Source organism: Ranitomeya variabilis, chromosome 1 (assembly GCF_051348905.1).
Source record: "Ranitomeya variabilis isolate aRanVar5 chromosome 1, aRanVar5.hap1, whole genome shotgun sequence".
In the NCBI taxonomy this organism is placed as follows: domain Eukaryota; kingdom Metazoa; phylum Chordata; class Amphibia; order Anura; family Dendrobatidae; genus Ranitomeya; species Ranitomeya variabilis.
The window spans coordinates 252639055-252660826 of NC_135232.1; the positions used below are offsets into that span (position 1 = coordinate 252639055).

General features: G+C 47.6%; 1 protein-coding gene and 1 long non-coding RNA gene across 3 annotated transcripts in view; both read right to left on the reverse strand.

Annotated features, from left to right (window-relative positions):
• GALNT9 (polypeptide N-acetylgalactosaminyltransferase 9) overlaps window positions 1-21772 on the reverse strand; it is a 657891-nt gene that overhangs the window by 535832 nt on the left and 100287 nt on the right. The gene's annotated exons all lie outside the window — the stretch shown is intronic.
• Window positions 1-21772, reverse strand: part of LOC143793901 (uncharacterized) — a 28334-nt gene that overhangs the window by 2568 nt on the left and 3994 nt on the right. Inside the window, exon 2 of the long non-coding RNA XR_013220324.1 lies at window positions 10004-10821. This is a non-coding gene — a long non-coding RNA (uncharacterized LOC143793901). The remainder of the gene's footprint in view (window positions 1-10003; window positions 10822-21772) is intronic.

Here is a 21772-nt window from a genome sequence, read left to right on the forward strand (position 1 = left end):
CAGAAAACCTAGTGTGTCATACTGGGAATTTTTTTTTTTTTTTTTTAAATTCTCCCTGGAAAAAAAAAAATAGCGGGAGATTAAGATTGGCATTTCTGCTTGAGTGCCGGTCCTGTGTGTGCCATCTGTCTCAAATTATTGGGGCCCAGAAAACCGAGTGTGTAACATTGGGCCTGATTTTCCTTTCAGTTTCAGCCACCTAAAGGTATATATAAATCCTACAGAAGTTTGAGTTCACCTTATAAGTTGTTTTACAGTAACAAATACCGTTACTTTGGTTACGTTTTGCAAACAATAAGGAAGTCTGGTGGAAGAGGTCGTGGCCGTGGGCGGTCATTGTCAGCTGGTAATGATGGTAGTGGTGGTGGAGCATCAGGTGGTTGTGGTAAAAGCAATACAGCACCTAAGTCTCGAGTTGTTGAGCCAGGTTCGTCATCTGGCTACACAAGGCCTCGAACGCTCCCTTTTCTGGGAGTAGGAAAACTGCTTTTAAAGCCGGAGCAGCAAGAAAAAGTTTTGGCTTTCCTTGCTGACTCAGCCTCTAGCTCTTTTGCCTCCTCTTCTGGAACTGGTAAATGTAAAAGCAGCGCGTCCTTAGTGGATGTTCATGGTCAGAGAGAAGCCGCTTCCTTGTCTTCTTCAGCAAGAACAACAGAGAAGGATGCGTCTGGCGACACAACGTGTTACTCCATGGAGCTCTTTACACATACCGTTCCTGGGTTACAAAGTGAAACAGTTAACAGGCCATGCCCAGTAGAAGTTGCATCGGACATGAAGTGCACAGATGCACAGCCACAGCCAGATTACTATGCTGTTCCTTTGACTCAGACCAGAACATTGCCCTCGCAGTGTACTGAGCCAGAATCAAACCCAGCTGAGACTATGGTGCCCCGTCACGAACGCTATCCCACCTGCTTACACGGTGACACAGACGAAGTTGCAAACGTGATAGAAGAGGAGGTCATTGATGACCCAGTTGTTGACCCCGATTGGCAGCCATTGGGGGAACAGGGTGCAGGCGGCAGTAGTTCTGAAGCGGAGGAGGAGGAGACGCAGCAGGCATCAACAAAGCAACAGGTTCCATCTGCCGTGCCCGTATCTGGCCAAAAACGCGTGGCAAAGGCAAAACCAGTTGTAGGACAGCGTGGCCATCCGGTTAAAGAAGCTCAGTCTGCAATGCCTGAAAAGGTATCCCATAGTAGAAAGAGTGCAGTCTGGCATTTTTTTTAAACAACATCCAAATGATCAGCGCAAAGTAATCTGTATAAAATGTTCAACTAGCTTAAGCAGAGGTCATAATCTAAAAAGTCTAAATACAAGTTGCATGCATAGACATTTAACCACCATGCATTTGCAAGCCTGGACTAACTACCAAATGTCCCTTAAGGTTGTAGCACCCTCGGCGAATGAAGCTAGTCAGCAATGCTACATCCCTTCCGGCACTGTAAGCCCACCATTTCCCGCACCACCTGCAGTATCTGTGCAGGTTTCGTCGCTAGGCCAAAGCAGTCAGGGAATCACCAGGTTCGTAGTAGGAAACACTGCATGTAGGGCACCGGCAAGAATACCGTCTCCAACCCTCTCTCAGTCTGCCATGTCCACCGGCACCCCCGCTAGTTCCACGATCTCCAGCTCTCCAGTCCAGCTCACCCTACATGAGACTCTCGTTAGAAAAAGGAAGTATTCATCCTCGCATCCGCGTACACAGGGTTTGAACGCCCACATTGCTAGACTAATCTCGTTAGAGATGATGCCCTACCGGTTAGTTGAAAGTGAAAGCTTTCAAAGCCCTGATGGACTATGCTGTACCACGCTACGAGCTACCCAGTTGACACTTCTTTTCCAGAAAAGCCATCCCAGCCCTCCACCACCATGTTAAAGAGCGCATCGTCCATGCACTCAGGCAATCTGTGACTACAAAGGTGCACCTGACAACAGATGCATGGACCTGTAGGCATGGCCAGGGACGTTACGTGTCCATCACAGCACACTGGGTGAATGTGGTGGATGCAGGGTCCACAGGGGACAGCAATATTGGGACAGTTCTGCCTAGCCCACGGTCTAGGAAACAGTTGGCTGTAGGCGTTCGCCCCCCCTCCTCCTCCTTCTCGTCTTCCTGCAGAAGCGAGAGCTCATCCACAGACTGCAGTCGCACAACCAGTCCATCCACAGCTGCCACTGTTGCACACCAGGTGTCCCATTATGGGACAGCTAGTGGCAAGCGTCAACAGGCTGTATTGGCAATGAAGTGTTTGGGCGACAACAGACACACCGCGGAAGTTCTTTGCGAGTTCTTGCAGACAGAAACTCAGTCATGGCTGGGCACTGTACATCTTGAGGCAGGCAAGGTAGTGAGTGATAACGGAAGGAATTTCATGGCTGCCATAGCCCTTTCCCAACTGAAACACATTCCTTGCCTGGCTCACACATTAAACCTGGTGGTGCAGTGCTTCCTGAAAAGTTATCCGGGGTTACCCGACCTGCTCCTCAAAGTGCGCAGACTTTTCTCGCATATCCGCCGTTCGCCCGTACACTCCAGCCGTATGCAGAACTATCAGCGGTCTTTGAACTTTCCCCAGCATCGCTTAATCATCGTTGTTGCAACAAGATGGAACTCAACACTGCACATGCTTCAGAGACTGTGCGAACAGAGGCGTGCTGTTATGTATTTGTGGGAGGATACACGTACACGGGCAGGCAGTTGGATGGCAGACATGGAGTTGTCTGCTGTGCAGAGGTCGAAGCTCCAAGACCTCTGTCAAGTCCTTCAGTGTTTTAAGGAATGCACACGGCTGGTTAGTGCAGACAACGCCATAATAAGCATGAGCATCCCCCTAATGCGTCTGCTGATGCAAAGTTTGACGCACATAAAGGAGCAGGCGTCTGCAGCCGAGGAAGAGGAAAGCCTTGATGAGAGTCAGCCATTGTCTGGTCAGGGCAGTCTACAGGACGAGGTAGCGGGCGAAGAGGAGGAGGACGAGGAGGATGATGGGGATGAGTATTTTTTAAATGAGGAAGCTTCTCCGGGGCCAATGGAAATTGGTGGCGTGGCAAGGCCGGGTACAGGTTTTTTGAGGGAGACAAGTGACGTAGATTTGCCTGTAACTGCCCCTCAAACCAGCACAACCACAGATTTGACAACTGGAACTTTGGCCCACATGGCGGATTATGCCTTACGTATCCTCAAAAGGGACCCACGCATTATTAAAATGATGACCGATGATGATTACTGGTTGGCCTGCCTCCTTGATCCTCGCTATAAAGGCAAATTGCAAAATATTATGCCACATGAGAACCTCAAACAAATATTAGCAACCAAACAAGCAACTCTTGTAGACCGTTTGATTCAGGCATTCCCAGCACACAGCGCCGTCGATGGTTCTCACATGAGCTGCAGGGGGCTACAGGGCAGAGGTGTTAGAGGTGCACAAATCAGAAGTCGCGTTAGACAGAGGGGTTTTCTGACCAGGTTGTGGCGTGATTTCGCAATGACCGCAGACAGGACAGGTCATGCAGCATGTATTCAAAGTGACAGGAGACAACATTTGTCCAGTATGGTTACTAACTATTTTTCATCCCTTATTGATGTTCTCCCTCAACCGTCATTCCCATTTGATTACTGGGCATCCAAATTAGACACCTGGCCTGAATTGGCAGAATATGCATTGCAGGAGCTTGCTTGCCCAGCAGCTAGTGTTCTATCAGAAAGAGTATTCAGTGCTGCTGGATCAATAATAACGGAAAAAAGGACTCGTCTGGCTACCCAAAATGTTGATGATCTAACCTCCATTAAAATGAACCAGTCCTGGATTTCAAATTATTTTGCCCCACCTTTCCCGGCTGACACCTAGCTTTCCTATAAAAAGGTCTTGCTTGTGGACTGGTCTTACTGAGTGTTCCAATCTCTTAATTTGCAGCAGCTGTTTGTCCAGCATGCCAAATGTTTACACCTCCCAAAATGGGAAAACTCCCCCCACGGGGCCGTGGTCTCGCCACTTGGCGCAAGCACCCGTTAAGAGTGCCGTTTGTCTGAAGAGGTGGGTGTGCCCGCTTTTGGTCGACGGCACTGCCACTGGGTCCCTCATAGTACAATAAAGTGTCTCTGGCGGTGGTGGCGCGCAACCAACGTCAGACACACCGTTGTAACATGAGGGGCCCTGGGCCTGTACCGCCGGCCACAAGAGAGTTTCCCCCCCCAGCTCAAACTGTGCTCTACCACGTGCAAAATTATCTCTCACAGCTCCAACAATGTTTAGTCTATGCGCTGACATCCTTCACTGCCTGCCACTGACAATACCAATTTGTTGACATGTATGATGCTAGTTAAAATAGTCAGGGTCAGCGTCCTACATTGACACCAGTAAATACTTAGTGCCAAATTACTATGTCTGAAACTCAGCAGAGGAGCCCACCCCGGTACCTAAGTATGCCACACTTTATTTTTTTTGTCTTGTTGTTTAGCGAGACATTAACATCTATTTATTTTTTGGCAGTACTAACTGTGTCAGACACTCCTTGCAGTCGTCCTCCGCTGACCACACCAATGCTGCCTGTGTACCCATGTAACCTATTTAAAACTGGATTGAGCCTATTTTATTATTTTAGGCCTAGTAAGTCTGTCTGCGGTCCCTCCTTGCAATCGTCCTCCACTGACCACACCAATGCTGCCTGTGTACCCATGTAACCTATTTAAAACTGGATTGAGCCTATTTTATTATTTTAGGCCTAGTAAGTCTGTCTGCGGTCCCTCCTTCCAATAGTCCTCCGCTGACCACACCAATGCTGCCCGTGTACCCCTGGAACCTATTTAAAAGTTCATAGAGCCTATTTATATATTTTATTTAATATTAATAAAGCCATGATGGACTACGCTGTACCATGCTACAAGCTAACCAGTCAACACTTCTTTTGCGAGAAAAGCCATCCCAACCCTCCACCAGCATGTAAAAGACCGCATTGTCCATGCACTCTGGCAATCTGTGAGTACAAAGGTGCACCTGACAACAGACGCATGGACCTGTAGGCATGGCCACGGAAGGTTACGTGTCCATTATGGCTAGTGTTGAGCGATACCGTCCGATACTTGAAAGTATCGGTATCGGAAAGTATCGGCCGATACCGGCAAAGTATCGGATCTAATCCGATACCGATACCCGATACCAATACAAGTCAATGGGACTCAAGTATCGGACGGTATCCCTGATGGTTCCCAGGGTCTGAAGGAGAGGAAACTCTCCTTCAGGCCCTGGGATCCATATTAATGTGTAAAATAAAGAATTAAAATAAAAAATATTGATATACTCACTTCTCCGACACAGCCTGCACCTTACCGAGGGAACCGGCAGCCTTCTTTGCTTAAAATGCGCGCGTTTACTGCCTTCCGTGACGTCACGGCTTCTGATTGGTCGCGTGCCACCCATGTGACCGCGACGCGACCAATCACACAAGCCGTGACGTAATTTTCAGGTCCTGAATGCCTAGAATTAGGCATTCAGGACCTGAAAATTACGTCACGGCTTGTGTGATTGGTCGCGTCGCGGTCACATGGGCGGCACACGACCAATCAGAAGCCGTGACGTCACGGAAGGCAGTAAATGCGCGCATTTTAAGCAAAGAAGGCTGCCGGTTCCCTCAGTAAAGTGCAGGCTGCGTCGGAGAGGTGAGTATATCAATATTTTTTATTTTAATTCTTTATTTTACACATTATATCGATCCCGATACCGATTCCCGATACAACAAAAGTATCGGATCTCGGTGTCGGAATTCCGATACCGCAAATATCGGCCGATACCCGATACTTGCGGTATCGGAATGCTCAACACTAATTACGGCGCAATGGGTTAATTTGGTGGATGCATGGTCCACAGGGGACAGCCTACTAAGTCTGTCTGCAGTCCCTAATTAAAATTGTCCTCAATTCAGGTTTTCGGGCTTTTTTAAAAAATAGGAAACTGCATTTGGGCTACTAGTTTGGTTGGGGCCTACTAGTGATGTCTGCCGCTCCTGGGTGTTCTCCTCCTTCTGGGTGTTCTCCTCCTCCTTGGTGTTCTCCTCCAGGTTTCCTTGTCTGAGCTTCAACCTTCAGGCTCTCATTAAGTATTTTTAAATGTAACACTACAGTTGCCATACTACTTGGGTTGGGGCCTAGTAACGGTGTTCTCCTCCTCCTTGGTGTTCTCCTCCAGGTTTCCTTGTCTGAGCTTCAACCTTCAGGCTCTCATTAAGTATTTTTAAATGTAACACTACAGTTGCCATACTACTTGGGTTGGGGCATAGTAACGGTGTTCTCCTCCTCCTTGGTGTTCTCCTCCTCCTTGGTGTTCTCCTCCAGGTTTCCTTGTCTGAGCTTCAACCTTCAGGCTCTCATTAAGTATTTTTAAATGTAACACTACAGTTGCCATACTACTTGGGTTGGGGCCTAGTAACGGTGTTCTCCTCCTCCTTGGTGTTCTCCTCCTCCTTGGTGTTCTCCTCCAGGTTTCCTTGTCTGAGCTTCAACCTTCTGGCTCTCATTAAGTAGTTGTTTTTAAAAATTGGTGGTTGGGGCCCTACTAACGGTGTCTGCCGCTCCCTGGTGTTGTCCTCCACTGTATAAAGCTGAGCTTCAACCTTTTGGCTTTCGGCCTATAGTAGCAGATATTAAACTACATTTGGCCTTCAACTTTGGTTGGGCCCTACTAACGGTGTGTGCCGCTCCTTGGTGTTGTCCTCCACTGTATAAAGCTGAGCTTCAACCTTCTGGCTCTCATTAAGAATTTGTTGGTAAAAATTGGTGGTTGGGGCCTACTAACGGTGTCTGCCGCTCCCTGGTGTTGTCCTCCACTGTATAAAGCTGAGCTTCAACCTTCTGGCTCTCATTAAGTAGTTGTTTTTAAAAATTGGTGGTTGGGGCCCTACTAACGGTGTCTGCCGCTCCCTGGTGTTGTCCTCCACTGTATAAAGCTGAGCTTCAACCTTTTGGCTTTCGGCCTATAGTAGCAGATATTAAACTGCATTTGGCCTTCAACTTTGGTTGGGCCCTACTAACGGTGTGTGCCACTCCCTGGTGTTGTCCTCCACTGTATAAAGCTGAGCTTCAACCTTCAGGCTCTCATTAAGTATTTTTAAATGTAACACTACAGTTGCCATACTACTTGGGTTGGGGCCTAGTAACGGTGTTCTCCTCCTCCTTGCTCTTCTCCTCCAGGTTTCCTTGTCTGAGCTTCAACCTTCAGGCTCTCATTAAGTATTTTTAAATGTAACACTACAGTTGCCATACTACTTGGGTTGGGGCCTAGTAACGGTGTTCTCCTCCTCCTTGGTGTTCTCCTCCAGGTTGCCTTGTCTGAGCTTCAACCTTCTGGCTCTCAAGAAGTATTTGTTGGTAAAAATTGGTGGTTGGGGCCTACTAACGGTGTCTGCCGCTCCCTGGTGTTGTCCTCCACTGTATAAAGCTGAGCTTCAACCTTTTGGCTTTCGGCCTATAGTAGCAGATATTAAACTGCATTTGGCCTTCAACTTTGGTTGGGCCCTACTAACGGTGTCTGCCGCTCCCTGGTGTTTTCCTCCACTGTATAAAGCTGAGCTTCAACCTTCAGGCTCTCATTAAGTAGTTGTTTTTAAAAATTGGTGGTTGGGGCCCTACTAACGGTGTGTGCCGCTCCCTGGTGTTGTCCTCCACTGTATAAAGCTGAGCTTCAACCTTCTGGCTCTCATTAAGTATTTGTTGGTAAAAATTGGTGGTTGGGGCCTACTAACGGTGTCTGCCGCTCCCTGGTGTTGTCCTCCACTGTATAAAGCTGAGCTTCAACCTTTTGGCTTTCGGCCTATAGTAGCAGATATTAAACTGCATTTGGCCTTCAACTTTGGTTGGGCCCTACTAACGGTGTGTGCTGCTCCTTGGTGTTGTCCTCCACTGTATAAAGCTGAGCTTCAACCTTCAGGCTCTCATTAAGTAGTTGTTTTTAAAAATTGGTGGTTGGTGCCTACTAACGGTGTGTGCCGCTCCATGGTGTTGTCCTCCACTGTATAAAGCTGATCTTCAATCTTAAAGCTCTCGTTAAGTAGTTGTTTTCAAAATGTGTGGTTGGGCCCTTAAAACGGTGTCTGACGCTACTGGGTTTTCTCCTGTTTTGTTGTCCCGACTAGTGTTGAGCGATACCGTCCGATACTTGAAAGTATCGGTATCGGATAGTATCAGCCGATACCCGAAAAGTATCGGATATCGCCGATACTGATACCCGATACCAATACAAGTCAATGGGACACCAAGTATCGGAAGGTATCCTGATGGTTCCTAGGGTCTGAAGGAGAGGAAACTCTCCTTCAGGCCCTGGGATCCATATTACTGTGTAAAATAAATAATTAAAATAAAAAATATTGATATACTCACCTCTCCGGAGGCCCCTGGACATCACCGCTGGTAACCGGCAGCCTTCTTTGCTTAAAATGAGCGCGTTTAGGGCCTTCCATGACGTCACGGCTTCTGATTGGTCGAGTGCCGCTCATGTGACCGCCACGCAACCAATCACAAGCCGGACGTCATTCTCAGGTCCTAAATTCCTAGAATGAGGAGTTTAGGGCCTGAGAATGACGTCACGGCTTGTGATTGGTCGCGTGGCGGTCACATGAGCGGCACGCGACCAATCAGAAGTCGTGACGTCATGGAAGGCCCTAAATGCGCTCATTTTAAGCAAAGAAGGCTGCCGGTTACCAGCGGTGATGTCCAGGGGCCTCCGGAGAGGTGAGTATATCAATATTTTTTATTTTAATTCTTTATTTTACACAGTAATATGGATCCGATACCGATTCCCAATCCCACAAAAGTATCGGATCTCAGTATCGGAATTCCGATACCGCAAGTATCGGCCGATACCCGATACTTGCGGTATCGGAATGCTCAACACTATTCCCGACCTTCAATGTTCAGGCTTTCGGCTTACATTTTAAATAATTAAACTGCAGTTGGTCTACTACTTTGGTTGGGCCTAGTAACGGTGTGTGCCGCACCTTGGTGTTGTCCTGTGTTATTTTCATGACCTTTAATCTTCAGGCTTTTGGCCTTCATTTGTAATATTAAACTGCATAGGGCCTACTAGTGTGGTTCGGCCCTACTAATGGTGTCTGTCTGCCGCTCCTGGGTTTTCTACTCCACTGAACTAAGCAATGCCACCTGGTTAGTCCTGTTACCAATTTTGACCTGCATTTTACCCACTTTATTATTTGGGCCTATATCAGTGTTTCCACCTCATCCTGCCCATTGCCCAGCCGGTGCTAGATGAGTCTTGTGGTACTTTGACCCAGACCACTACATTCCCCTTGCACGCTACACAGCCACAATCTGACCCTGCTGAAAGTCAGGTTCCCCTTCCCGCATACTATACCACCTTACACAGGGACAAAGAGGAAGGTGCAGATGAAAGTGCAGGTTTCTTCAACAGGTAGGGGGGCATACTCGTTGGCGACGTCACAGGCACAGGGCCCCTCAGAGTATGCAAAAGTGTGGCTGCCAATGGGAGGCGCCCCCGCCGTGCAAACACACCACCATACTTTGAGGGGCCCTGTGCCAGTGCCAATGCGAACGAGTGGGCCTCCCTGCTTGCTCAGGATCACAGCACTTGCAAAGTTGAAATACTTACCTCTCACTGCTCCACCGCCGTGACGTAGTCCACGTTTCCTGGGCCCACTAAAACCTTGAACCAGCCCTACCCCCCACAACTTTTGCCAAATGACCCCCAATTTCCAATGCCCAACTATTATTATAAAGTTAATTAAGATTGACAAGCTTCAGAAACAAGAATGGATGTTTTTGGCATTAAAATGGGCACTGTAGGTGTTTTCCTGGCCTCCACTCACTGCCGACTATGCTTCCCCATTGACTTGCATTGGGTTTCATGTTTCGATCGATCCCCGACTTTTCGCGATAATCGGCCGACTTCACTCGACTCGACTTTGGACAAAGTCGGGTTTCGCAAAACCCGACTCGATCTTAAAAAAATGAAAGTCGCTCAACCCTACTCGTAACACCTTCTACTGCTTGAAATAAGCCTTGGAGTCAGATTCTCATGCAGATCTGTGCCTGGCCCGTAGTCCTGAATAGCTCATTTACATATACAAAAAATATGAATTTCTCTGGAACAAAACATCGGATCGCAGATATCTAGGTATCATTTTATTCAGCTTCCTATGGCCTACATGGCTATTTCAAAAACTTAGAAGGATTGATCCTACTGACAGATGCCCTTTAAATAGGTTGCAAGAAAGACTATTATGATTCATTGGAGGATTTTTATTACTGAAATCACTACAAAAATGTAACACAAAATGCGGCAAAATACCATTGTGCCCATATGCAACATTTTTTTAATAATCTATGCTTAATTTTAGTTTATTTTGAGGCATGTCAAATCTCTATTTTTATGTGAAAAGGGGAGCGTAGTTATGAACAAAGAGAGAGTGAAAACAGACCTATTTTTAATATTTTACTCTTAAAAATTCCACAAATAAAAAATGCGATAGCAAATCCTGAGCTGTCCCTATTCAAAGATGCTAGCTCCCTCGTCAATAGCAGCAGAAGCAGGAACTCCCAATCTGCTCCTGGGAGCTTACAGTCTCTTGGTGAGCACCTACCTAGTCCTAGTGCCCGTTTTTATCGTCCAAAAGTCCTGTGGCAATCCTTTCCCCAGTCGGGGGTCCTTTCTGTCCCAAACGGGGACACACGTATTCCCCAGATGGGACACACGTCCTGACTTGGTCAATCCTGCACAGGCTCTGATCCTTTGAGGCTGCAAGTCCAGCCCACCGAATTAACTCTTACTATCCCTAATGCTAACATGTTCATTACTAGGGTTGAGCGACTTTCATTTTTTTAAGATCGAGTAGGGTTTTGGGAAACCCGATTTTGTCCAGAGTCGAGTCGAGTGCAGTCGGCCGATTATCGCTAAAAGTCGGGGATCGACCGAAACACGAAACCCAATGCAAGTCAATGGGGAAGCATAGTCGGCAGTGAGTGGAGGCCAGGAAAACACCTACAGTGCCCATTTTAATGCCAAAAACATCCATTCTTGTTTCTGAAGCTTGCCAATCTTAATTAACTGTATAATAATAGTTGGGCATAGGGAATTGGGGGAAAGTTGTGGGGGGAGTAGGGCTGGCTCAAGTTTTTCGTGGGCCCAGGAAATGCGGACTACGTCACGGCGGTGTTGCAGGGAAAGGTAAGTATTTAAAAGTTGCAAGTGCTGTGATCCTGAGCAAGCAGGGGGGGGGCCCACTCGTTCGCATTGCCACTGGCACAGGGCCCCTCAAAGTACGGCGGTGTGTTTGCATGGCGGGGGCGCCTTCCACCAGCAGCGACACTTTTGCGTACTCTGAGGGGCCCTGTGCCAGTGACGTCGCCAACGAGTATGCCCCCCCACCTGATGAAGGAACCTGCACTTTCATCTGCACCTTCCTCTTTGTCCCTGTGTAAGGTGGTATAACATGCGGGAAGGGGAACCTTACTTTCAGCAGGGACAGATTCTGGCTGTGTAGAGTACAAGGGGAATGTAGTGGTCTAGGTCAATGTACCAGCAGACTCATTTAGCAGTGGCTGGGCAATGGGCAGGATGAGGAGGAAACAGATATAGGGCCAAAGAATAAAGTAGGCTACATGCAGTTCAAAATTGGTAACAGGACTAAACAGGCGGCATTGCTTTGTTCAGTGGAGTAGCAAACCCAAGAGCAGCAGACACTGTTTCAAGGGCCTAACCACACTAGTAGGCCAAATGCAGTTTAATATCTGATAGTATAGGGCGAAAGCCAGAATGTGGAAGCTCAGCTTTGTTCAGTTGAGGACAACACCAGGGAGGGGCAGACACCTTTAGTAGGCCGGAAAAGCCTATTGCATTTTTTAAAATGGTAATTTGGAGCAGAAGGTTGAAGCTCAGCTTTATTTAGTTGAGGGCAACACCAGGGAGGGGCAGAAGCCGTTAGTAGGCCCTAACCACCATTTTTTTTTTTAAAACCACTTAATGAGAGCCGGAAGGTTGAAGCTCAGCTTTATTTAGTTGAGGACAACACCAGGCAGGGGCACACAGACAGACACCTTTAGTAGGCCGGAAAAGCCTATTGCATTTTTCAAAATGGTAATTTGGAGCAGAAGGTTGAAGCTCAGCTTTATTTAGTTGAGGACAACACCAGGCAGGGGCACACAGACAGACACCTTTAGTAGGCCGGAAAAGCCTATTGCATTTTTCAAAATGGTAATTTGGAGCAGAAGGTTGAAGCTCAGCTTTATTTAGTTGAGGGCAACACCAGGCAGGGGCACACAGACAGACACCTTTAGTAGGCCGGAAAAGCCTATTGCATTTTTCAAAATGGTAATTTGGAGCAGAAGGTTGAAGCTCAGCTTTATTTAGTTGAGGACAACACCAGGGAGGGGCAGAAGCCGTTAGTAGGCCCTAACCACCATTTTTTTTTTTGAAACCACTTAATGAGAGCCGGAAGTTTGAAGCTCAGCTTTATTTAGTTGAGGACAACACCAGGGAGGGGCAGAAGCCGTTAGTAGGCCCTAACCACCATTTTTTTTTTTAAAACCACTTAATGAGAGCCGGAAGTTTGAAGCTCAGCTTTATTTAGTTGAGGACAACACCAGGGAGGGGCAGAAGCCGTTAGTAGGCCCTAACCACCATTTTTTTTTTTTAAAACCACTTAATGAGAGCCGGAAGGTTGAAGCTCAGCTTTATTTAGTTGAGGACAACACCAGGGAGGGGCAGAAGCCGTTAGTAGGCCCTAACCACCATTTTTTTTTTTTAAAACCACTTAATGAGAGCCGGAAGGTTGAAGCTCAGCTTTATTTAGTTGAGGACAACACCAGGCAGGGGCACACAGACAGACACCTTTAGTAGGCCGGAAAAGCCTATTGCATTTTTCAAAATGGTAATTTGGAGCAGAAGGTTGAAGCTCAGCTTTATTTAGTTGAGGGCAACACCAGGCAGGGGCACACAGACAGACACCTTTAGTAGGCCGGAAAAGCCTATTGCATTTTTCAAAATGGTAATTTGGAGCAGAAGGTTGAAGCTCAGCTTTATTTAGTTGAGGGCAACACCAGGCAGGGGCACACAGACAGACACCTTTAGTAGGCCGGAAAAGCCTATTGCATTTTTCAAAATGGTAATTTGGAGCAGAAGGTTGAAGCTCAGCTTTATTTAGTTGAGGGCAACACCAGGCAGGGGCACACAGACAGACACCTTTAGTAGGCCGGAAAAGCCTATTGCATTTTTTAAAATGGTAATTTGGAGCAGAAGGTTGAAGCTCAGCTTTATTTAGTTGAGGGCAACACCAGGCAGGGGCACACAGACAGACACCTTTAGTAGGCCGGAAAAGCCTATTGCATTTTTCAAAATGGTAATTTGGAGCAGAAGGTTGAAGCTCAGCTTTATTTAGTTGAGGGCAACACCAGGGAGGGGCAGAAGCCGTTAGTAGGCCCTAACCACCATTTTTTTTTTTAAAACCACTTAATGAGAGCCGGAAGGTTGAAGCTCAGCTTTATTTAGTTGAGGACAACACCAGGGAGGGGCAGAAGCCGTTAGTAGGCCCTAACCACCATTTTTTTTTTTAAAACCACTTAATGAGAGCCGGAAGGTTGAAGCTCAGCTTTATTTAGTTGAGGACAACACCAGGGAGGGGCAGAAGCCGTTAGTAGGCCCTAACCACCATTTTTTTTTTTAAAACCACTTAATGAGAGCCGGAAGGTTGAAGCTCAGCTTTATTTAGTTGAGGACAACACCAGGGAGGGGCAGAAGCCGTTAGTAGGCCCTAACCACCATTTTTTTTTTTAAAACCACTTAATGAGAGCCGGAAGTTTGAAGCTCAGCTTTATTTAGTTGAGGACAACACCAGGGAGGGGCAGAAGCCGTTAGTAGGCCCTAACCACCATTTTTTTTTTTTAAAACCACTTAATGAGAGCCGGAAGGTTGAAGCTCAGCTTTATTTAGTTGAGGACAACACCAGGGAGGGGCAGAAGCCGTTAGTAGGCCCTAACCACCATTTTTTTTTTTAAAACCACTTAATGAGAGCCGGAAGGTTGAAGCTCAGCTTTATTTAGTTGAGGACAACACCAGGCAGGGGCACACAGACAGACACCTTTAGTAGGCCGGAAAAGCCTATTGCATTTTTCAAAATGGTAATTTGGAGCAGAAGGTTGAAGCTCAGCTTTATTTAGTTGAGGACAACACCAGGCAGGGGCACACAGACAGACACCTTTAGTAGGCCGGAAAAGCCTATTGCATTTTTCAAAATGGTAATTTGGAGCAGAAGGTTGAAGCTCAGCTTTATTTAGTTGAGGGCAACACCAGGCAGGGGCACACAGACAGACACCTTTAGTAGGCCGGAAAAGCCTATTGCATTTTTCAAAATGGTAATTTGGAGCAGAAGGTTGAAGCTCAGCTTTATTTAGTTGAGGGCAACACCAGGCAGGGGCACACAGACAGACACCTTTAGTAGGCCGGAAAAGCCTATTGCATTTTTCAAAATGGTAATTTGGAGCAGAAGGTTGAAGCTCAGCTTTATTTAGTTGAGGACAACACCAGGGAGGGGCAGAAGCCGTTAGTAGGCCCTAACCACCATTTTTTTTTTTAAAACCACTTAATGAGAGCCGGAAGTTTGAAGCTCAGCTTTATTTAGTTGAGGACAACACCAGGGAGGGGCAGAAGCCGTTAGTAGGCCCTAACCACCATTTTTTTTTTTAAAACCACTTAATGAGAGCCGGAAGTTTGAAGCTCAGCTTTATTTAGTTGAGGACAACACCAGGGAGGGGCAGAAGCCGTTAGTAGGCCCTAACCACCATTTTTTTTTTTTAAAACCACTTAATGAGAGCCGGAAGGTTGAAGCTCAGCTTTATTTAGTTGAGGACAACACCAGGGAGGGGCAGAAGCCGTTAGTAGGCCCTAACCACCATTTTTTTTTTTAAAACCACTTAATGAGAGCCGGAAGGTTGAAGCTCAGCTTTATTTAGTTGAGGACAACACCAGGGAGGGGCAGAAGCCGTTAGTAGGCCCTAACCACCATTTTTTTTTTTAAAACCACTTAATGAGAGCCGGAAGTTTGAAGCTCAGCTTTATTTAGTTGAGGACAACACCAGGGAGGGGCAGAAGCCGTTAGTAGGCCCTAACCACCATTTTTTTTTTTAAAACCACTTAATGAGAGCCGGAAGGTTGAAGCTCAGCTTTATTTAGTTGAGGGCAACACCAGGCAGGGGCACACAGACAGACACCTTTAGTAGGCCGGAAAAGCCTATTGCATTTTTCAAAATGGTAATTTGGAGCAGAAGGTTGAAGCTCAGCTTTATTTAGTTGAGGGCAACACCAGGGAGGGGCAGAAGCCGTTAGTAGGCCCTAACCAAAGTTGAAGGCCAAATGCAGTTTAATTTCTGATACTATAGGCCGAAAGCCAGAAGGTGGAAGCTCCGATTTAGACAGTGGAGGACAATTTGAATTAGGGACTGCAGACAGACTTAGTAGGCTGTCCCCTGTGGACCATGCATCCACCACATTAACCCATTGCGCCGTAATGGACACGTAATCTTCCGTGGCCATGCCTACAGGTCCATGCGTCTGTTGTCAGGTGCACCTTTGTACTCACAGATTGCCAGAGTGCATGGACAATGCGGTCTTCTACATGCTGGTGGAGGGTTGGGATGGCTTTTCTCGCAAAAGAAGTGTCGACTGGTTAGCTTGTAGCGTGGTACAGCGTAGTCCATCATGGCCTTATTAATAGTAAATAAAATATATAACTAGGCTCTATGAACTTTTAAATAGGTTCCAGGGGTACACGGGCAGCAGTGGTCTGGTCAGTGGAGGAGTATTGCAAGTAGGGGCTGCAGACAGGCTATCAAAGGCCTAAAATAACAAACAGTAGGCAGTCATGGCAGTTTTACATCGGTTACATGGATACACAGGCAGGCACTCCAGGCAGCATTGTGGTCAGTGGAGGAGTATTGCAAGTAGGGGCCGCAGACAGGCTATCAAAGGCCTAAAATAACAAACAATAGGCTCATGGCAGTTTTACAGCGGTTACATGGATACACGGGCAGGCAGCTTGGTGGTCAGTGGAGGAGTATTTAAAGTAGGGACCGCAGACAGGCTTCAAAGGCCTAACATAAGAAAATGGGCTGGCTGTAGGCACTTTATAATTGGTTCCAGGGGTACACGGGCAGCAGTGGTCTGGTCAGTGGAGGACTAGTGGAAGGAGGGACCGCAGACAGGCTTCAAAGGCCTAAAATAACAAACAATAGGCTCATGGCAGTTTTACAGCGGTTACATGGATACACGGGCAGGCAGCTTGGTGGTCAGTGGAGGAGTATTTAAAGTAGGGACCGCAGACAGGCTTCAAAGGCCTAACATAAGAAAATGGGCTGGCTGTAGGCACTTTATAATTGGTTCCAGGGGTACACGGGCAGCAGTGGTCTGGTCAGTGGAGGAGTATTGCAAGTAGGGGCTGCAGACAGGCTATCAAAGGCCTAAAATAACAAACAGTAGGTAGTCATGGCAGTTTTACATCGGTTACATGGATACACAGGCAGGCACTCCAGGCAGCATTGTGGTCAGTGGAGGAGTATTGCAAGTAGGGGCCGCAGACAGGCTATCAAAGGCCTAAAATAACAAACAATAGGCTCATGGCAGTTTTACAGCGGTTACATGGATACACGGGCAGGCAGCTTGGTGGTCAGTGGAGGAGTATTTAAAGTAGGGACCGCAGACAGGCTTCAAAGGCCTAACATAAGAAAATGGGCTGGCTGTAGGCACTTTATAATTGGTTCCAGGGGTACACGGGCAGCAGTGGTCTGGTCAGTGGAGGAGTATTTAAAGTAGGGACCGCAGACAGGCTATCAAAGGCCTAAAATAACAAACAATAGGCTTATGGCAGTTTTACAGCGGTTACATGGATACACGGGCAGGCAGCTTGGTGGTGAGTGGAGGAGTATTTAAAGTAGGGACCGCAGACAGGCTATCAAAGGCCTAACATAACAAACAATAGGCTCATGGCAGTTTTACAGCGGTTACATGGATACACGGGCAGGCAGCTTGGTGGTGGTGAGTGGAGGAGTATTTAAAGTAGGGACCGCAGACAGGCTATCAAAGGCCTAAAATAACAAACAATAGGCTTATGGCAGTTTTACAGCGGTTACATGGATACACGGGCAGGCAGCTTGGTGGTCAGTGGAGGAGTATTTAAAGTAGGGACCGCAGACAGGCTATCAAAGGCCTAAAATAACAAACAATAGGCTCATGGCAGCTTTACAGCGGTTACATGGATACACAGGCAGCTTGGTGGTGAGTGGAGGAGTAGTGCAAGGAGTGTCTGTCCCAGTACTCCCAAAATATAAATAGATGTTAATGTCTCGCAAAACAACCAAAACAAAAAAAAAGGTGGCATACTTAGGTACAGGGGTGGGCTCATCTACTGAGTTTCTGACATAGTAATTTGGCAGTAACTATTTAATGGTGCCAATATAGGACACAGACACAGACTACTTTAAGTTGCATCATAGATGTCTACAAATTTGTATTGTCAGTGCCAGACATTGAATGATGTCAGCGAATAGACTAAAGATTGGTGGAGCTGTGCGACATAATTTTGGACGTGGTAGAGCACATTTTGAGCTGGGGTAGGGGGGAACTCTCTTGAGGCCGGCGGGACCGCCCCAGGGCCCCTCATGTTACAACGGTGTGTCTGACGTTGGGTGCGCACCACCACCGCCAGAGACACTACATTGTACTATGAGGGACCCAGTAGCAATGCCGTCAACCAAAAGCGAGCACACCCACCTCTTCAGACAAACAGCAGTCTCACGGGTGCTTGCGCCAAGTCGCGATACCACGGCCCCGTGTGGGGAGTTTTGCCATTTAGGGAGGTGTAAACATGTCGTATGCTGTACAATCAGCTGCAGCAAATTAGACATTAGAAAAGTAATTCACAGGCAAGAGCTTTTCATAGGAAAGCTAGGTGTCGGCCGGGCAAGGTGGGGCAAAAGATTTCGAAATCCAGTTGTGGTTCATTTTAATGAATGTTAGATCGTCAACATTTTGGGTAGCCAGACGAGTCCTTTTTTCGGTTAATATTGAACCTGCAGCACTGAATACTCTTTCTGATAGGACACTTGCTGCCGGGCAAGCAAGCTCCTGCAATGCATATTCTGCCAATTCTGGCCAGGTGTCTAATTTGGAGGCCCAGTAATCAAATGGGAATGACGGTTGAGGGAGAACATCGATAAGGGATGAAAAATAGTTAGTAACCATACTGGACAAATGTTGTCTCCTGTCACTTTCAATTGATGCAGCAGTACCTGTCCTGTCTGCGGTCATAGCAAAATCACTCCACAACCTGGTCAGAAAACCCCTCTGTCCAACGCCACTTCTGATGTGTGCACCCCTAACACTCCTAGTCTGCTGCCCCCTGGAGCTCGTGTGAGAACGATCACGTGCGCTGTGTGCTGGGAATGCCTGAAGCAAACGGTCAACAAGAGTTGATTGTTTGGTTGCTAATATTAGTTCCAAGTTCTCATGTGGCATAATATTTTGCAATTTGCCTTTATAGCGTGGATCAAGGAGGCAGGCCAACCAGTAATCGTCATCGTTCATCATTTTCGTAATGCGTGTGTCCCTTTTTAGGATACGTAAGGCATAATCCGCCATGTGGGCCAAAGTTCCAGTTGTCAAATCTCCGGTTGTGATTGGTTGAGGGGCAGTTGCAGGCAAATCTACGTCACTTGTGTCCCTCAAAAAACCAGAACCCGGCCGTGACACGCAACCAATTTCCTGTGCCCCCGGGAAAGGTTCGGCATTAAAAATATACTCATCCCCATCATCCTCCTCGTCCTCCACCTCCTCTTCGCCCGCTACCTCGTCCTGTACACTGCCCTGACCAGACAATGGCTGACTGTCATCAAGGCTTTCCTCTTCCTCTGGTGCAGACGCCTGCTCCTTTATGTGCGTCAAACTTTGCATCAGCAGACGCATTAGGGGGATGCTCATGCTTATTACGGCGTTGTCTGCACTAACCAGCCGTGTGCATTCCTCAAAACACTGAAGGACTTGACACATGTCTTGTATCTTAGACCACTGCACACCTGACAACTCCATGTCTGCCATCCTACTGCCTGCCCGTGTATCCTCCCACAAATAAATAACAGCACGCCTCTGTTCGCACAGTCTCTGAAGCATGTGCAGTGTTGAGTTCCACCTTGTTGCAACGTCTATGATTAGGCGATGCTGGGGAAGGTTCAAAGACCGCTGATAGGTCTGCATACGGCTGGCGTGTACAGGCGAACGTCGGATATGTGAGCAAAGTGCACGCACTTTGAGGAGCAGGTCGGAGAACCCAGGATAAGTTTTCAATAAGCACTGCACCACCAGGTTTAAGGTGTGAGCCAGGCAAGGAATGTGTTTCAGTTGGGAAAGGGAGATGGCAGCCATGAAATTCCTTCCGTTATCACTCACTACCTTGCCTGCCTCAAGATCTACTGTGCCCAGCCACGACTGCGTTTCTTGTTGCAAGAACTCGGACAGAACTTCCGCGGTGTGTCTGTTGTCGCCCAAGCACTTCATAGCCAATACAGCCTGCTGACGCTTGGCAGTAGCTGGCCCATAATGGGACAACTGGTGTGCAACAGTGTCATCTGCCGATGGAGTGGTTGGCAGACTGCGTTCTGTGGAAGAGCTGTAGCTTCTGCAGGAGGACGAGGAGGAGGAGGGGGTGCGAACGCCTACAGCCAACTGTTTCCTAGACCGTGGGCTAGGCACAACTGTCCCTAAATTGATGTCGCCTGTGGACCCTGCATCCACCACATTCACCCAGTGTGCCGTGATGGACACATAACGTCCCTGGCCATGCCTACTGGTCCATGCATCTGTAGTCAGATGCACCTTTGTACTCACAGATTGCCTGAGTGCATGGACGATGCGCTGTTTAACATGCTGGTGCAGGGCTGGGATGGCTTTTCTGGAAAAAAAGTGTCGACTGGGTAGCTCGTATCGTGGTTCAGCGTACTCCATCAGGGCTTTGAAAGCTTCGCTTTCAACTAACCGGTAGGGCATCATCTCTAACGAGATTAGTCTAGCTATGTGGGCGTTAAAACCCTGTGTACGCGGATGCGAGGATAAGTACTTCCTTTTTCTAACCAGAGTCTCATGTAGGGTGAGCTGGACTGGAGAGCTGGAGATCGTGGAACTTTCGGGTGTGCCGGTGTACATGGCAGACTGAGAGACGGTTGGAGACGGTATTGTTTCCGCCGGTGCCCTAGATGCAATATTTCCTCCTACAAAACTGGTGATTCCCTGACCCTGACTGCTTTTGGCTGGCAAAGAAACCTGCACAGATACTGCCGGTGGTGCGGAAAATGGTGGCCTTACAGTGACGGAAGGGATGTTGCGTTGCTGACTAGCTTCATTGGCCGAGGGTGCTACAACCTTGAGGGACGTTTGGTAGTTAGTCCAGGCTTGAAAATGCATGGTGGTTAAGTGTCTATGCATGCAACTAGTATTTAGACTTTTCAGATTCTGACCTCTGCTTAAGCTAGTTGAACATTTTTGACAGATGACTTTGCGCTGATCAGTTGGATGTTGTTTAAAAAAATGCCAGACTGCACTCTTCCTAGACTCGGATCCCTTTTCAGGGATTGCAGACTGAGCTTTAACCGGATGGCAACGCTGTGCTCCAACAGGTTTTGGCTTTGACACGCGTTTTGGGCCAGATACGGGCCCGGCAGATGGAACCTGTTGCGATGTTGATGCCTGCTGCGGCCCCTCCTCCACCTCCGCTTCTGAACTACTGCCGCCTGCACCCTGTTCCCCCAATGGCTGCCAATCGGGGTCAATAACTGGGTCATCTATTACCTCCTCTTCGAGCTCGTGTGCAACTTCGTCTGTGTCACTGTGTCGGTCGGTGGTATAGCGTTCGTGGCGGGGCAACATAGTCTCATCAGGGTCTGATTGTGGATCTGTACCCTGAGAGGGCAATGTGGTGGTCTGAGTCAAAGGAGCAGCATAGTACTCTGGCTGTGGCTGTGCATCAGTGCACTCCATGTCAGAATATACTTGTAATGGGCATGGCCTGTTAAATGTTTCACTTTCTAAGCCAGGGACGGTATGTGTAAAGAGCTCCATGGAGTGACCCGTTGTGTCGCCTGCTGCATCCTTCTCTCTTGTTGTAGTTTTTGCTGAGGAGGACAAGGAAGCGACTTGTCCCTGACCGTGAACATCCACAAGCGACGCGCTGCTTTTACATTTACCAGTTTCGGAAGAGGAGGCAAAAGAGCTAGAGGCTGAGTCTGCAATGTAAGCCAAAACTTGCTGTTGCTGCTCCGCCTTTAAAAGCGGTTTTCCTACTCCCAGAAAAGAGAGCGTTCGAGGCCTTGTGTAGCCTGACGACGAAACTGGCTCCACAGCTCCAGACTTAGGTGGAATATTTTTATCCCCACGACCACCTGATGCTCCACTACCACTACCATCATTACCAGCTGACAATGAACGCCCACGACGACCTCTTGCACCAGACTTCCTCATTGTTTTAAAATCTTAACCAAAGTAACTTTATTTGTTGCTGTCAAACAACTTACACGGTGAGCTATAACTTCAGTATGATTTCAATATCCCTTAACAGGTTGGTGAGACCACAAGGAAAATCAGGCACAATGTTACACACTCTGTTTTCTGTGGCACAAAATCACAGAGATGACACACACGCAGGACTGTCACTCAAGCACTAATGTCAATATTAATCTCCCACCTAATTTATGTTTTTTTTTTTTTCAGGGAGA